Raw genomic sequence first — 18,710 nt, 5'->3', positions numbered from 1 at the left:
ATGCGCTGAAAACCGACATTTCCGATCTGTCAAGTTTTTGGTCTTGACAGATGGCCGCATCTCGGGAGCGAGGACAGGGTAAGATTTCCGATATTTACGAATATCTTGCCCTGCAAATGTCCTTTAAAATCCTGCGCCTGAAAAAACAGGCGTATAGCCTATTTTTATAGGCGTAAGTGGTTAAAAATACACATACAAATAAAAAATAAAGTTATAAAAGCACTTATGTTTAAAAACCCTCCCCACTACGGTAAGTTTATTTTAAGTGTTAATAAAAATTTTTTTTTCTTTTTAAAGTCGGAAAACTTTTTTTTATAACAACTTTAATTTAAATGCATGTTAATTGTGTACTTTATTTTCTATTTTTTATTGGTTTTTAAGTGTTTGGGGGGAGTTTCTCATTCATAGCAATAGGAGTTCTGTACTTACGGAACTCCTATTGCTATGAATGAGAAACTATACTGTACCCGATTGGCTGCTGTCACTAGATCCCAGCCTGCGCACGTCCCCACGTACACGTGCTGCGCGTGCAGTCACCTCGGGGCCTCAGGCTCGGAAGTTCGGACAGTTGCAGCAGCAGCAGATAAGTGCGTATCTTTTTGCTTTTTTTAGGTCATTTCCCCGCGGGAAGAGGTCAAATGGAATTTCAGGGCCAATATGTTAAGGGGCTTGACAGGGTAAATGCTGGGAGGATGTTTCCCCCAGGCTGGGGAGTCTAGAACCAGGGGTCACAGTCTCAGGATAAGGGGTCGGCCATTTCAGTCTGAAATGAGGAGGAATTTCTTCACTCAGAGGGTTGAGAATCTGTGGAATTCTCTGCCCCAGAGGGCTGTGGATGCTGAGTCGTTGAGTATATTCAAAACAGAGATCGATAGATTTTTGGATATTGAGGGAATCAAACTATTTGGGGATAATGCGGGAAGGTGGAGTTAAGGACATAAGAAATAGAAGCAGGAGTCGGCCATTCGGCCCCTCGAGCCTGCTCCGCCATTCAATACAATCATGGCTGATCTGATCATGGACTCAGCTCCACTTCCCCGCCCGCTCCCCATAACCCTTTATTCCCTTATCGCTCAAAAATCTATCTCCACCTTAAATATATTCAATGACCCAGCCTCCACAGCTCTCTGGGGCAGAGAATTCCATATATTTCTCATCAGTTTTAAATGGGCGGCTCCTTATTCTAAGATTATGTTGAGGTCGAAGGTCAGCCATGACCTTATTGAATGGCGGAGCAGGCTCGAGGGGCCAAATGGACGACTCCTGCTCCTATTTCTTATGTAACTTACAGTTCGCCAGATACCAGCAGGCCTCTAGTATCTTAAGGAAGTGGTGAATTGTCACACCATCGGCTACACAACATCTCCTCCCAGGCTATTTCATTGTGAGGCTATCACAGCTGCCCACAACCTGATCCGCAACAACAGTCACACGTGTGGAATTTTCAGCAGGCTTCATGGGGCAACAATCAGGATTGGAAACCCTGGCTGACCTTTCCTATACTCACCCTGAATTTGGGAGTCGCTGACGTCAACTTTGGTGCCCCCACTAATCAGGCCAACAGAAATCAGACTAACGGAGCATTGATCAAGGATGGACTCTGCTACCTTGCTGGTCTGTTTAGTTCAGTAAATGAGCCTTCAGGGAAACCGCATCACTAGTTCAAAATATCAATGTTGAGACGAAAAATAAGATAAATGTTCCCAATGTAAATAGAGGACACTTGGCAGCAACTAATTTTATTGCATAATGAAACTTGTAGCTGTCAAAAGAGATGAAATCATGTGACTAAGAAAACATCCACGTCAAGTATTCTGCATTTAAACACTGCGGTGGGGGTGGGGGGGGAGGAATTCATGGTGGCCAGCAGCGCAAATCGGGTGCGATTGTATTGGCCGGCCATTCTGCTCCCCACCCGATAGTTAGTTCCACTGATTTCGATAGAACTAAATATCGAGCGGAGATCTGACAAAGGCTCACAGACCCGAAAGGTTAACTCTGTTTCTCTCCACAAATGCCTGAGATTTTCAGCATTTTCTGTTTTTATTTCTGATTCCAGCATCCGCAGTGTTTTGCTTTCAGAAATGCCGAGTGGGGCGTTTCACAGGCAGCCGAAACGATACCACCTGCTTGGCGCCATCGCCCAAAATAAATTTCTACCCGTGGGTGCTTAGAGTACTGCTCAGCAAATTAACCTTCGAGATCTGTTTGCCAATGTACAGTTGGAGTGGTAATTCCTTTACTTGGAAGGATAGAATAAAAGGAAAAGGAGGTGGGGTAGCATTGTTGGTTAAAGAGGAGATTAATGCAATAGTTAGGAAGGACATTAGCTTGGATGATGTGGAATCGGTATGGGTGGAGCTACGGAATACCAAAAGGCAAAAAACGTTAGTGGGAGTTGTGTACAGACCTCCAAACAGTAGTAGTGATGTTGGAGAGGGCATCAAACATGAAATTAGGGGCGCATGCAATAAAGGTGCAGCAGTTATAATGGGTGGCTTTAATATGCATATAGATTGGGCTAACCAAACTGGAAGCAATACGGTGGAGGAGGATTTCCTGGAGTGCATAAGGGATGGTTTTCTAGACCAATATGTCGAGGAACCAACTAGGGGGGAGGCCATCTTAGACTGGGTGTTGTGTAATGAGAGAGGATTAATTAGCAATCTCGTTGTGCGAGGCCCCTTGGGGAAGAGTGACCATAATATGGTGGAATTCTACATTAGGATGGAGAATGAAACAGTTAATTCAGAGACCATGGTACAGAACTTAAAGAAGGGTAACTTTGAAGGTATGAGGCGTGAATTGGCTAGGATAGACTGGCGAATGATACTTAAGGGGTTGACAGTGGATGGGCAATGGCAGACATTTAGAGACCGCATGGATGAACTACAACAATTTTATATCCCTGTCTGGCGTAAAAATAAAAAAGGGAAGGTGGCTCAACCGTGGCTATCAAGGGAAATCAGGGATAGTATTAAAGCCAAGGAAGTGGCATACAAATTGGCCAGAAATAGCAGCGAACCCGGGGACTGGGAGAAATTTAGAACTCAGCAGAGGAGGTCAAAGGGTTTGATTAGGGCAGGGAAAATAGAGTACGAGAGGAAGCTTGCAGGGAACATTAAGACGGACTGCAAAAGCTAATGTAGGTCCCCTGCAGTCAGAATCAGGGGAAGTCATATAAGGGAACAAAGAAATGGCAGACCAATTGAACAAGTACTTTGGTTCGGTATTCACTAAGGAGGACACAAACAACCTTCCGGATATAAAAGGGGTCAGAGGGTTTGGTAAGAAGGAGGAACTGCGGGAAATCCTTATTAGTCAGGAAATTGTGTTGGGGAAATTGATGGGATTGAAGGCCGATAAATCCCCAGGGCCTGATGGACTGCATCCCAGAGTACTTAAGGAGGTGACCTTGGAAATAGTGGATGCATTGACAGTCATTTTCCAACATTCCATTGACTCTGGATCAGTTCCTATCGAGTGGAGGGTAGCCAATGTAACCCCACTTTTAAAAAAAGGAGGGAGAGAAAACAGGGAATTATAGACCGGTCAGCCTGACCTCAGTAGTGGGTAAAATGATGGAATCAATTATTAAGGATGTCATAGCAGCGCATTTGGAAAGAGGTGACATGATAGGTCCAAGTCAGCATGGATTTGTGAAAGGGAAATCATGCTTGACAAATCTTCTGGAATTTTTTGAGGATGTTTCCAGTAGAGTGGACAAGGGAGAACCAGTTGATGTGGTGTATTTGGACTTTCAGAAGGCTTTCGACAAGGTCCCACACAAGAGATTAATGTGCAAAGTTAAAGCACATGGGATTGGGGGTAGTGTGCTGACGTGGATTGAGAACTGATTGGCAGACAGGAAGCAAAGAGTAGGAGTAAATGGGTACTTTTCAGAATGGCAGGCAGTGACTAGTGGGGTACCGCAAGGTTCTGTGCTGGGGCCCCAGCTGTTTACATTGTACATTAATGATTTAGACGAGGGGATTAAATGTAGTATCTCCAAATTTGCGGATGACACTAAGTTGGGTGGCAGTGTGAGCTGCGAGGAGGATGCTATGAGGCTGCAGAGTGACTTGGATAGGTTCGGTAAGTGGGCAAATAAGAACATAAGAATTAGGAACAGGAGTAGGCCATTTAGCCCCTCGAGCCTGCTCCGCCATTCAACAAGATCATGGCTGATCTGGCCGTGGACTCAGCTCCACTTACCCGCCCGCTCCCCGTAACCCTTAATTCCCTTATTGGTTAAAAATCTATCTATCTGTGACTTGAATACTTGAATGCATGGCAGATGAAGTATAATGTGGATAAATGTGAGGTTATCCACTTTGGTGGTAAAATCAGAGAGACAGACTATTATCTGAATGGTGACCGATTAGGAAAAGGAGAGGTGCAACGAGACCTGGGTGTCATGGTACATCAGTCATTGAAGGTTGGCATGCAGGTACAGCAGGCGGTTAAGAAAGCAAATGGCATGTTGGCCTTCATAACGAGGGGATTTGAGTACAGGAGCAGGGAGGTGTTACCACAGTTGAACAGGGCCTTGGTGAGGCCACACCTGGAATATTGCGTACAGTTTTGGTCTCCTAACTTGAGGAAGGACATTCTTGCTATTGAGGGAGTGCAGCGAAGGTTCACCAGACTGATTCCCGGGATGGCAGGACTGACCTATCAAGAAAGACTGGATCAACTGGGCTTGTATGCACTGGAGTTCAGAAGAATGAGAGGGGACCTCATAGAAATGTTTAAAATTCTGATGGGTTTAGACAGGTTAGATGCAGGAAGAATGTTCCCAATGTTGGGGAAGTCCAGAACCAGGGGTCACAGTCTAAGGATAAGGGGGAAGCCATTTAGGACTGAGATGAGGAGAAACTTCTTCACCCAGAGAATGGTGAACCTGTGGAATTCTCTACCACAGAAAATTGTTGAGGCCAATTCACTAAATAGATTCAAAAAGGAGTTAGATGTAGTCCTTACTACTAGGGTGATCAAGGGGTATGGCGAGAAAGCAGGAATGGGTTACTGAAGTTGTATGTTCAGCCATGAACTCATTGAATGGCGGTGCAGGCTCGAAGGGCTGAATGGCCTACTCCTGCACCTATTTTCTATGTTTTTATGTTTCTAAATAGGCAGTGCTTGTATACCATGCAACGACGAATACTCTGCTGTGTGGGATCAAACACAATGTTTATGGTTAGTGACAAGAGAAATCAGGTAAGACGTGAACAGCAAGTTTTGCAACTTCCATTTCAGTAAAGGAATCAGACAGATTTTATTTCATGGCGCCTTTTCCCTATCCTCATTAGTTCAGACAAATCATCCATTGTGATAAAACAACACACTAGGTTAAGGATTTGTGGGGGTAAGCTCCATGTTATAGGAATCGTGTACGTGATAACTGTATGCCTTTGGCAAGTGCAGCAACCTAGAACAGTTGTGGTTTTCAGTATCACTTCAGAATATGTTTATTTCACAGAAAGTTTTATCCACCCCAGTTGTGTAAGAAAGCTCGATATGTGACTCCATCTACTTCCCAGAGAGGCAGCGAGGTTCAGTGATGTTGGAAACAGATCTGACTATCTTTCCTCAGTCATTGGAGTCTGTTTGAGTGTTTTGCAGTCAAATTAAGCAGAAAACTGGAGGCCATCCAAAACGCAGCTGCCCGTGTCCTAACTCGCACCAAGTCCTGCTCACCCATCACTCCCTGTGCTCACTGCCCCGTGTCCTAACTCGCACCAAGTCCTGCTCACCCATCACTCATTGTGCTCACTGCCCCGTGTCCTAACTCACACCAAGTCCTGCTCACCCATCACTCCCTGTGCTCGCTGCCCCGTGTCCTAACTCGCACCAAGTCCTGCTCACCCATCACCCCCTGTGCTCACTGCCCCGTGTCCTAACTCGCACCGAGTCCTGCTCACCCATCACTCCCTGTGCTCACTGCCCCGTGTCCTAACTCGCACCCAGTCCCACTCACCCATCACTCCCTGTGCTCACTGCCCCGTGTCCTAACTCGCACCGAGTCCCACTCACCCATCACTCCCTGTGCTCACTGCCCCGTGTCCTAACTCACACCAAGTCCTGCTCACCCATCACTCCCTGTGCTCGCTGACCTACACTGGCTCCCAGCTAAGCAACCCCTCGATTTTTAAATTCTCATCCTTGTTTACAAATCCCTCCAAGGCCTCGCCCCTCCCTAGCTCTGTAATCTCCTCGAGCTCCACAACATCCCTAGATCTCGACGCTCCTCTAAATCTGGCCTCTTGAGCATCCCCTATTTTAATCGTTCCATCATTGGTGGCCGTGCCTTCAGCTGCCAAGGCCCTGAGCTCTCCACCTCTTTCATCTTTTAACACGCTCCTTAAAACCTACCTCTTTGACAAAGCTTTTGGTCAACTGCCCGAATATCTCATGTTTTGTTTAAGAATCGCTCCTGTGAAGCGCCTTGGGACATTTTACTACGTTAAATATAAATACCAATTGTTGTTGTTGAATCTCATCTTGGAGTTCGACCTCTGGTAAGATGACATTGTCCTTTCACACTTGGATTTAGGGATGTGCTTCCCTTTCATTTTGATTAACTGACAGTCCCCATTTATTAAAGGAATAAGGGGTTATGGGGAGCGGGCAGGGAAGTGGACCTGAGTCCATGATTGGATCAGCCATGATCGTATTGAATGGCGGAGCAGGCTCAAGGGGCCAAATGGCCGACTCCTGCTCCTATTTCTTATGTTCTTATTAAAGTATTTCCTTTCAAAAGCCAATCTTGCACATTTTTCATTGAGCTAGGGCAGTAAACCCATACAGTATGTAGCCAATGGCTTGTGGTGCTCGGTTTGGTCTGACTCTTGACTGGGAAACTAGATGTTCATCCTGCTCAAGGCCATCCTGATTGACCCCATTAAGCAGCCTCAACTTGGGATTGGGATTTTCAAGTTAACAACTAAAGTTACAAGCAGTGCTCAGATAGGCCAACAACTGCTGCTTTATTTAGTGCCCAGATGATTATGAAGCAATCTAATTAGGTAATACATCTCATTTGAGAAGCTGGGTGCAACCACGAACTGAAATATGGCCATATGATGTATTCCTTTGCCCCCTAGCCAATCCCCACCGTGGCAACTGACGATGTAGGAAAGGGTGGGCGGGGGGAACATTTTAGATTTCCACTACCCTTTGCCTGGAAAAAGTGCTTCTTGATATCAGTCCTAAATGGCCTGGCTCTAATTGTGCAATGGTGCCTCCTTGTTCTGGATTCCCCTCCCACAGGAAAAGTTTCTCTGTATCTACTCTATCAAATCCTACTGCCATTTTGTGCACCTCAGTTAGATCACCCCTGAACCTTCTATTGTCAAAGAAATACAGGCCAAGTTTGTACCGCCCATCCTCATAATTTAACCCCTTAAGCTCTGGTGAATCTATGCCAAAAACCCTTCCAAGGCCAATATATCTTTCGTGACGTTCTGTGCCCAAAACGTAATGCAGTACTCCAGCTGGGGTCTGACCAAGGCTCTGTATAACTGAAGCCCCGTTGAGATAAAGGTCAACATTCAATTAAAGACTTGCATTTCCACAGCACCTTTCACAACCACCGGAAATCCCAAAGCACATTACAGCCAATGAAGTACTTTTTTGAACTGTAGTCACTGTTGTAACGTAGGAAACGCGGCAGTCATTTTGTGCACAGCAAGCTCCCACAAACAGCAATGTGATAATGACCAGATAATGTTTTTTTTTAAATAAAGTGATGTTGATTGAGGGGTACATATTGGCCAGGACACCAGGGATAACTCCCCTGTTCTTCTTTGAAATAGTGCCATGGGATCTTTTACGCCCCTGGGAGAGCAGACGGGGCCTCAATTTAAAGTCTCATCTGAAAGACGGCACCTCCAACAGTGCTAGAGTGACATTTGCAATTTTCAGACCAAAAGGCACAATTCCCAAATCTAGAGAGCTTTGGAAAATTAGTGCTGCCAACAGGCACTTCCTCTCCTTCAGTGCTTCTGTCAAAATACTCTGAAGGTACTTGGTTGTGCATCTTGCCATCCATTCTTCTACTGTGTACATAAACAGCAACCATACTGTTGCTGGAAAATAAGCAGATGAAATTGCAGAGTACAACAGAAAATGCTGAATGCGATTACTCTCGAGAACTTCTGCTTTCATCACTGTAACAATGCACTCTTGCGCTGTGGGGAAAATTCATTTTGAAAATGCTTCAATTATCAATTAAAAAAATTAATTTAATGTTATAATAATCAATATAGCCTTAGAAGCAACAAAATATATGTTCACTTAATATTTGTACCCAAGGTGACCATGAATATTTTCAGAATTCAGGGGCCTAGGAGTGCATGTCCACAGATCCTTGAAGGTAGCAGGCCAGGTAGGTAGTGGTTAAAAAGGCATACGGAATACTTGCCTTTATTAGCTGAGGAATGGAATACAAGAGCAGGGAGATTATGCTTGAACTGTATAAAACATCAATTAAGCCACAGCTGGAGTAGTGTGTGCAGTTCTGGTCACCACTTTACAGGAAAAATGTGATTGCACTGGAGAGGGTACAGAGGAGATTTACGAGGCTGTTGCCTGGACTGGAGAATTTTAGCGATGCGGAAAGATTAGATAGGCTGGGGTTGTTTTCTTTGGAACAGAGGAGAGTGAGGGGAGACCTAATTGAGGTGTTTAAAATTATTAGAGGCCTGGATAGAGTGGATAGGAAGGATCTATTTCCCTTAGCAGAGGGGTCAACATCCAGGGGGCATAGATTTAAAGTAATTGGGAGAAGGTTTAGAGGGAATTTGAAGAGAAAAAGTTTCACTCAGAGGGTGATGGGGGTCTGGAACTCACTGCCTGAAAGGGCGGTCGAGGCAGAAACCCTTATAGCATTTAAAAAGTACTTGGATGTGCACTTGAAGTGCTGTAACTTACAGGGCTACGGACCGAGAGCTGGAAAGTGGGATTAGGCTGGGTAGTTCGTGATCCACTCATCCAAAAAAAAGATATAAAGACATTTAACATAGAAAGGGGGTTGATAATTGATAAACCCCTGGTCCGGATGGATTGCATCCGCACATCTTAAAAGAAGTTAGGGAAGAGATAGCAGAGGCATGAATACAAATATATAGAAATTCAACAACAACTTGCATTTATACAGCGCCTTTAACAGAGAACTGTCTCAAGGCGCTTCACAGGAGTATTATGACACAAAAAATTTGACACCGAACCACGTAAGGAGAAATGAGGGAGGTGACTCAAAGAGGGAGGTTTTAAGGAGCATCTTGAAGGAGGGAAGAGAGATAGAGAGGCGGAGAGGTTTAGGGAGGGAGTTCCAGAGCTTGGGGCCCATGCACCAGAAGGCACGGCCACCGATGGTGGAACGATTATAATCAGGGATGCTCAAGAGGGCAGAATTAGAGGAGCGCAGACATCTCTCGGGGGATTGTGGGGCTGGAGGAGATTACAGAGACAGGGAGGGTCGAGGCCATGGAGGGATTTGAAAACAAGGAGAATTTTGAATGTTAGGTGTTGCTTAACTGGAAGCCAATGTAGGTCAGCGAGCACAGGGGGTGATGGGTGAGCGGGACTCTGCAAGTTAGGACATGGGCAGCCGAATTTTGGATCACCTCTAGTTTACATAGGGTAGAATGTGGGAGGCCAGCCAGGAGTGCATTGGAATAGTCAAGTCTGGAGGTAACAAAGGCATGGATGATGGCTTCAGCAACGGATGAGCTGAGGCAAGGGTGGAGACGGGCGATGTTACGGAGGTGGAAATAGGCGGTGTTAGTTATGCTGCAGATATGTGGTCGAAAGCTCATTTCAGGGTCAAATATGACACCAAGGTTGCGAACAGTCTGGTTCAGCATTAGACAGAAGTTGGGGAGAGGGATGGAGTCAGTGGCTGGGGAACGGAGTTTGTGGTGGGGACCGAAAATGGCTTCAGTCTTCCCAATATCCAATGAGAGAGAATTTCTGCTCATCCAGAACAAGCAGTCTGACAAGTTAGAGAGCGTGGAAGGGTCAAGAGAAGTGGTGGTGAGGTAGAGCTCATCAGCGGATATGTGGAAACTGACGCTGTGTTTCCGGATCATGTCGCCTAGGGGCAATATGTAAATGAGAAATAGGAGAAATTCATTACGAAAGGGAACAGTGCCAGAGGACTGGAGGACGCCGAGAACTCTGCATGACTCAGACTCACCCACCACACTGTTACAGGTTTTTGGCCTGCTTTAGATATTCTCGAGTAGAGCAGTGCTGGTCACTCCTGTGAGCGTGCACATTGTGTCCAACACCTAATTATATGACTGCGTAACCTGAGGGTGTAACATTGGGACCAACTGTGTGATCTGAACCGATAGTGTGTCTTTTGCACGTACCTTACCTTTCTCTGCCTTTTTTGCAGATGAACTGTCCATTGCATACAGCTCTGTCAGTGTATTTATTCTGATTTGACACCATTCAGCATTTTCCTATGTACCCGAGTGCTCTCAACATCGAGTTAGTGAGAATAATAAACAGGATTATTTAGCTGAATTCTGTCAATATCCAAATAAATGATTTTTGGTGACAACAAATAGCTACATAAAGTCACTAAAGTATGGCGGAGAGACACTATTGGCACAAAGGCTTGACCTCATCTCTCTTATCTGGAGGGAGGAGAGCATGCCGGGAGATCTCAGAGATTGCGTAATCGTGACCATCTTTAAAAAAGGGGACAAGTCCGACTGCGGCAACTACAGAGGAATCTCCCTGCTGTCGGCCACTGGGAAAGTCATCGCTTGAATCCTCCTCAAATGTCTTCGCCCTGTGGCTGAGGAGCTCCTCCCAGAGTCACAGTGCGGATTACGTCCACTAAGGAGTACAACGGACATGATCTTCACCACGTGACAACTATAAGAGAAATGCAGGGAACAGCACCAACCATTGTACATGGTCTTCTTTGACCTCAAAAAGGCCTTTGACACGGTCAACCGTGAGGGACTATGGACCATCCTCCTCCATTTTGGCTGCCCCCAAAAGTTTGTCACCATCCTCCGTCTTCCCCACGATGACATGCAAGTCGTGATCCTGACCAACGAATCCACCACAGACCCAATCCACGTCCGGACCGGGGTCAAGAGGGCCGAGTCATCGCACCAATGCTCTTCGCCATCTCACTCTCAACAAGCTCCCGAATGGAGTGGAACTAAACTATAGAACCAATGGGAACCTGTTTAACCTTCGTCACCTCTAGGCTAGATCCAAGACCGTCCCATCTCTGCCATTGAACTACAGTACGCGGATGAGGCTTGCATCCATGCACAGAGGCCGAACTCCAAACTTCGTCAACATCTTCACCGAGGCGTATGAAAACATAGGCCTTACACTAAACGTCAGCAAGACAAAGGTCCTCAAACAACCTGACCCCACCTCACAGCACTGCCCCCCCTCCCCGGTCATCAAAATCCACGGCACGGCCCTGGACAATGTGGACCATTTTCCATACCTTGGGAGCCTACTATCAGCAAGGGCAGACATCAACAATGAGGTCTAACACCACCTCCAGTGCGCCAAAACAGCCTTCAGCCACCTGAGGAAGAGAGTATTTGAAGACCAGGACCTCAAATCTGGCACCAAGGTTATGGTCTACAGGGCAAAAGGTGGTACCCGCCCTCCTATATGGCTCAGAGATGTGGACCATATACAGCAGACATCTCAAAGCGCTGGAGAAGTACCATCAGCGCTGCCTCCGCAAGATCCTGCAAATCCACTGGGAGGATAGGCGCACCATCAGTATTCTCACTCAGGCCAACATCCCCATCATTGAAGCACTGACCACACTCGACCAGCTCCATTGGGTGGGCCACATCGCCCACATGCCCGACACCAGACTCCCAAAGCAAGCACTCTACTCGGAACTCCTACACGGCAAGCGGGCTCTAGGTAGGCAGAGGAAACATTTCAATGACACTCTCAAAGCCTCCTTGATAAAGTGCAACATCCCCACCGACACTTGGGAGACTCTGGCCGAAGACCACCCTAAGTAGAGGAAGAGCATCCAGGAGGGCGCTGAGCACGAGTTTCGTCGCCGTGAGCATGCAGAGACCAAGCGCAGACAGCGGAAGGAGCGTGCGGCAAACCAGTCCCACCCTCCCCTTCCCTCAACCACTGTCTGTCCCACCCGTGACAGAGACTGTAATTCCCGTATTGGACTGTACAGTCACCCGAGAACTCACTTTTAGAGTGGAAGCAAGTCTTCCTTGATTCCGAGGGACTGCCTATGATGATGATGACTTAAAGGTTTATGTTTTCAAAAATATATAATGTACATGACATTGTTCTGATGCCATCAGACACAAGACTCCCTAAGCAAATGCTCTATACAGAGTTCCTTCACGGCAAACGAGCCAAAGGTGAGCAGCGGAAACGTTAAGGACACCCTCAAAGTCTCCCTGATCAAGTGCGACATCCCCACTGACACCTGGGAGACCCTGGCCGAAGACCGTCCTAGGTGGAGAAAGCTTTGAGTCTCAACGCCGAGAGCATGAGGAGGTCAACCCAGGCAGCGGAAGGAGCGCGCGGCAAACCAGCCGCACCCACTCCTTCCCTCGACCAATGTCTGTCCCACCTGTGACAGGGTCTGTGGCTCTCGTATTGGACTGTTCAGGAGTGAAGAACTCACTTCAGGAGTGGAAGCAGGTCTTCTTCGATTCCGAGGGACTGCCTATGATGATGTGTTCACCATAGACCAAACAGATAATTTACTGTACATAACACAAGAACATAAGAAATAGCAGGAGTCAGCCATTCAATTAGATCATGGCTGATCATCTAACTCAACTCCACCTTCCCGGACTATCCCCATATCTCAAAAAAGATTTATTGATCTCTGTCATTAATATACTCAAAGACTGAGCTCCACAGCCCTCTGGGGTAGAGAATTCCAAAGATTCACCACCCTCTGAATGAAGAAATTCCTCCTCGTCTCAGTCCTAAATGGCCGACCCCTTATTCGGAGACTGTGACCCCGTGTTCTAGATTCCCCAGCCCGGCGAAACATTTTCCCAAAATCTATACTGTCAATCACTGCAAGAAATTTATATTTCAATGAGAGCCCCTCTCATTCTTCTAAACTCTAGGGAATATAGGCCTAATCTACTCAATCTCTCATGATAGGACAATCTTCCCCTACAGCATAGAGGAAGGTGCTAGAGCTATTTCTTGATGAAATTGTTTAAAAAACAAGGCTTACAATAATAAAATATACAGCAAAGTTTCATATAAGCTTATGGACTTTGCAGTTCACTATTCTTAATGCAACATGAAATGGTGTCAGCTGTGGCTCAGTGGGCAGCACTCTCGCCTCCCAAGTCAGAAGATCGTGGGTTCAAATCCCACTCCAGAGTCCCGAGCACAAAAATCTAGGCTGACACTCCCAGTGCAGTGCTGAGTGAGTGCCGCACTGTCGGTGGTGCCGTCTTTCGGATGAATGTTAAACCGAGGCCCCGTCTGCTCTCTCTCAAGTGGGAGCAGGGGAGTTATCTCCGGTGTCCTGGGGCCAATATTGATCCCTAATCAACATCACTAAAAAAGATTATCTGGTCATTATCACATTGCTGTTCATGGGAGCTTGCTGTGCACAAATTGGCTGCTGCATTTCCTACATTACAACAGTGACTACACTTCAAAAAGTACTTCATTGGCTGTAAAGCACTTTGGGACGTCCAGAAGTCAGGAATGGCGCTATATAAAAGCAGGTCTTCCTTTTACAGGGGTAATTTTTAAGGTCCTTTGGTATCAGTAATGTGGTTTGTAAAATCAGGCACACATTTTCCCCGATCTATGCTCATATTTAGCAAGTCTTCATCATATAGTATTAAAACCAACCTTCATTATATGAGGATGTGCGAATCATAATACAAGATGTAGTGTGGAGCCATAAGGTGCATTTATGAATGGAAATGCATGGATTTAGTAATTTTCCAGCCCCATATGAACAATAGCGCCATAGCCCCGTTACCCTGAGTGTATAGTAATGGAGGTTTCTTTGAGCATTTAGGAATTAAATTATAGAAAATTGATTATTTGCCAGCGAGTATAATTGCAGTGACAGCCACAAACTTCAATTGAAATCAAGTGATTTGACAAGGATATAGTGGCATCCCCACTGACACCTGGGAGTCCCTGGCCAAAGACCATCCTAAGTGGAGGGTGCTGAGGACCTCGAGTCTCGTCGCCGAGAGCATGCAGAAAACAAGCGCAGGCAGCAGAAAGAGCGTGCGGCAAACCAGACTCCCCACCCACCCTGTCCTTCAACCACTGTCTGTCCCACCTGTGAGAGTCTGTGGCTCTTGTATTGGATGTTCAGCCACTTAAGGCCTCATTTTAAGAGTGGAAGCAAGTCATCCTCGATTCCAAGGGATATACAAGAAAATAATGAGAGGCATCAGGGACCACAGTGAAAGGCAAAATAAACACACAACTACAATAAAATGGAATCAATACAACTGTATTTTGCATTCAGGAGTGCATTCATCTTTGTTGAAGTGTTTTAACAAGCACAAAGAGTTTACCAAAATGAGTCAATTGATTCCCCAAAACAATGTATGAATTGTATAGCACAACAAACAGACACACAGCTGCTCATTATCCACAAGAAACATCGTGCCTCTTTTTACAAAATGTGGATCTGACCCAGAATTGTAGTCAGTATATCTCCAGATATGAGGCTGTTGTAGCGCTTAATAAGAGCCTGTTATTTCTCATTAAACCATCTATTTCTCCTATTACACTTCAAGGGATACAGGTATTCAGATTTTTGTTTTAGGTAAATCATAAACGTATTGATGGTTTCGAAACAAAACCACCTCCTTCGGCACCTTGTTCCTGCACCAAGCTTGTGTCCTTCTCACTCTGGGCTCCTTTGAATTCCCACGCCCTCACGGCCCCACTCCGGACTACTCTCCCGAATCCCCTCCTGCAAAAGCTACCTCGGAGCATTCTTGCAGCTTCGTCACCATCTCAATCCCTCTCTCACCACTGCTCAACGTCCACTTATTTTCACATCTGTACAGTGCCTTGGAACATTTTAAAAGGAATTATATGAGTGCAAGAATTTGTAGTACTAATGTGGCCGCAAGAGTCAAGTCACCAAAATAATCCCTCAAGTTTCCCACATAACTCGCTCAGATTTTTAGTAAGACAATTGAAACAGGCTTAATAAGTTTACCAAATCCTCATCCCACATGTAAAAATGTTAAGAATTCAATGCACAAATCAATCCTGAATTAGACTAATCCATCGTTAAATAAAAACTGTTCCTAAAGAGCAGCTGACATTGGGTTTATTCAGAGCTGCGGAAATGGTGCATTTCCTTTTTTTTGTGTGCATCATACAAACTTCATTAAATAGCATTTTAGAATAACTTTTTTTTTTAATTGTCCGAGAGTTAGGCTGCACCATCAGGGCCAGTTACAGCAGTGACAAATACACATGCAATTTATATATATATAAAAAATAAATTGTGAAATTGATACATTACAACAGCGACTACACTTCAGAAGTTGCTTCATTGACTGTAAAGTGCTTTAGGACGCCTGGTGATCATGAACAGCACTGTAGAAAGGCAAGTCTTTTCTTTTTAACAACATGCAATTATTACATTATATATAATTTCTTAAAAGTAAATTGGCAGATTATCTGAATGGCAGATTAGGAAAAGGGGAGGTGCAACGAGAACTGGGTGTCATGGTTCATCAGTCACTGAAAGTGGGCATGCAGGTACAGCAGGCGGTGAAGAAGGCAAATGGTATGTTGGCCTTTGTAGCTAGGGGATTTGAATATAGGAGCAGGGAGGTCTTACTGCAGTTGCAGAGACTTAGTGAGGCCTCACCTGGAATATTGTGTTCAGTTTTGGTCTCCTAATCTGAAGAAGGACGTTCTTGCTATTGAGGGAGTGCAGCGAAGGTTCACCATACTGATTCCAGAGATGGCTGGACTGTCATATGAGGAGAGACTGGATCAACTGGGCCTTTATTCACTGGAGTTTAGAAGGATGAGAGGGGATCTCATAGAAACATAAGATTCTGACAGGACTGGACAGGTTAGATGCAGAAAGAATGTTCCCGATATTGGGGAAGTCCAGAACCAGGGGACAGTCTTAGGATAAGGGGTAGGCCATATGGACTGAGTTGAGGAGAAACTTCTTCACTCAGAGAGTTGTTAACCTGTGGAATTCCCTGCCGCAGAGAGTTGTTGATGCCAGTTCATTGGATATATTCAAGAGGGAGTTAGATATGGCACTTACGGCCAAGGGGATCAAGGGGTATGGAGAGAAAGCAGGAAAGGGGTACTGAGGGAATTATCAGCCATGATCTTATTGAATAGCAGTGCAGGCTCGAAGGACCGAATGGCCTACTCCTGCACCTATTTTCTATGTTTCTATGTATATATAAAACAAACTATTCCAAATGAACAAAAAAACAAAAATACACAAAACATGTTGCACATTAAATACTGAGTTTTATTTTCCTTTAAAATAAATGAATTTAAATATCCCTTGGATAAATCTCCAGCTCTTTATTTCCCTTTAAACCTCAAGTGCACATAAAAGATCCCACGGCACTGTTTCGAAGAGGAGCAAAGGAGTTCTCCCTGGTGTGCTGGGTCAATATTTATCCCTCAATCAACATAACAAAAAAAAGATTATCTGGTCATTATCACAATGCGGTTTGTGGGAGCTTGCTGTGCACAAATTGGCTGCTGCGTTTCCCACATTACAACAGTGACTACTCTTCCAAAGTACTTCATTGGCTGTAAAGCGCTTCGGGACGTCCGGTGGTCGTGAAAACCATTAAAACAACTAAAAGTCTTTCTTTAAAATAAATGAATATCTCCAGCTCGTTATTTCCCTTTCATGGAAAAATTACAACATACAAGGAGGCCATTTGGCCCATCGTGTCCGCGCCGGCCGATCAAGAGCTATCCAGCCTAATCCCACTTTCCAGCTCTTGGTTCCGTAGCCCCGCATGCTACGGCACTTCCAAGTAATTTTTAAATGCGGTGAGGGTATCTTGCCTCTCCCACCTTTTCAGGCCGTGAGTTCCAGACCCCCACCACCCTCTGAGTAAAAAGAGTTCCCCTTCAAATCCCCTCTAATCAGGGACCACCCTCAAAGCCTCCCTGATAAAAGTGCAACATCCCCACCGACACCTGGGAGCCCCTGGGCCAAAGACCAGTCCGCCCTAAGTGGAGGAAGAGCATACGGGAGGGCGCTGAGCACCTCGAGTCCCGTCGCCGAGAGCATGCAGAAACCAAACGCAGGCAGCGGAAGGAGCGTGCGGCAAACCAGACTCCCCACCCGCCCTTTCCCTCAACCGCTGTCTGTCCCACCTGAAGTTGCATGTTCAGCCATGAACTCATTGAATGGCGGTGCAGGCTAGAAGGGCCGAATGGCCTACTCCGGCACCTATTTTCTATGTGACAGAGAGACTGTAATTCCCCGGATCGGACTGTTCAGCCACCTGAGGACTCACTGTTAGAGTGGGAGCAAGTCTCCCTCGACCCCGAGGGACTGGTTATGAGGATCACTAATTACTTTAAATCCATGCCCCCTGGTTGTTGACCCCTCTGCTGATGGGCACAGCTCGGTCCCATCCACTCCAGGCCCCTCACAATGTTATCCACCTCAATGATGTCTCTCCCCAGCCCCCCCCCCCCCCCCAGGTCTCCCCAAGCCCCCCCCCCCCAGGTCTCCCCAGCCCCCCCCCCCAGGTCTCCCCCAGCCCCCCCCCCCAAGTCTCCCCCAGCCCCCCCCCCCCAAGTCTCCCCAGCCCCCCCCCCAGTCTCCTCCAGCCCCCCCCCCAGTCTCCCCCAGCCCCCCCCCCCCCAGTCTCCCCCAGCCCCCCCCCCCCCAGGTCTCCCCCACAGCCTGTGCTCACAGCCAACACCCTGCCCATCATCTCCGGGGGACCCCGGACAACAAGTGAGCTCAAAGCCGCCGGCTCCTGACTCCCTGCACAGCGGGCAATGTCCCGGGCTGTGGGCCCTCGCAGTGCGCGGCCTGGGGCCTGGGGCCTGGGGCCTGGCTCCCCTCTCCCCCGCGCCGGGCCGCCCCTGGGCTGGGGGGGCTGAGGGCCCGCGTGAGCCTGAGCCCCAGGCCCCAGGCCCAGGCCGCCATGTTGAGCCGGCGGTGGGGACCGGGGCCCAGGGGCCCGGAGCCTGGGCCTCCCGCCGCCGCCGCTCCCCGGGGCCTGGGCCCGCCGCCGCGCCCCGCGCTCCCCGCCCGCCCGCCACATTCACTTACTTCCTGTGTGTGAGTACGGGCACTTTCTGACCGCGGCCAGGGACCAGGATGACAAAATGCCAGGATGGAGAAAGCCCGCAGCACCGCCCGGACTGACCTCACTTCCGCCCGGCTGCCATGGCAACGCGGCCTACCCGCCTCAAAAGCCTAACTCGCATCACTCCAACTCCAACTCCACTCAGCTCTGCCCCCTCCACCCTCCTTCCTTCCTTTGCCTCGTTTCAAAATCTCCTCCTGTGTGCTTTTTGGTCACCTGCCCGAATTAATTCCCAGGTGGCTCGGTGTCAAATGTATCTGCTTTGTCTTATAACATAGAAACATAGAAACATAGAAAATAGGTGCAGGAGTGGGCCATTCGGCCCTTCTAGCCTGCACCGCCATTCAATGAGTTCATGGCTGAACATAAAACTTCAGTACCCCCTTC

At 47.0% G+C, this 18,710-nt stretch overlaps 1 protein-coding gene across 4 annotated transcripts in view; it reads right to left on the bottom strand.

Moving 5' to 3' along the window:
- dmtf1 (cyclin D binding myb-like transcription factor 1) overlaps positions 1 to 18,483 on the bottom strand; it is a 69,152-nt gene extending 50,669 nt beyond the window's left edge. For 3 of the 4 annotated variants that reach the window (XM_070897062.1, XM_070897067.1, XM_070897063.1), the window contains exon 1: positions 18,287 to 18,483. The gene's annotated coding sequence lies outside the window, so the exon portion shown is untranslated. The remainder of the gene's footprint in view (positions 1 to 18,286) is intronic. The other variant, XM_070897064.1, reaches the window with a different exon arrangement.
- Between the last annotated feature and the right edge of the window lie 227 nt (positions 18,484 to 18,710).

The sequence above is a fragment of the Pristiophorus japonicus genome, chromosome 13 (assembly GCF_044704955.1).
Source record: "Pristiophorus japonicus isolate sPriJap1 chromosome 13, sPriJap1.hap1, whole genome shotgun sequence".
Lineage (NCBI taxonomy): Eukaryota > Metazoa > Chordata > Chondrichthyes > Pristiophoridae > Pristiophorus > Pristiophorus japonicus.
This window is presented reverse-complemented; position numbering and strand designations above follow the sequence as displayed.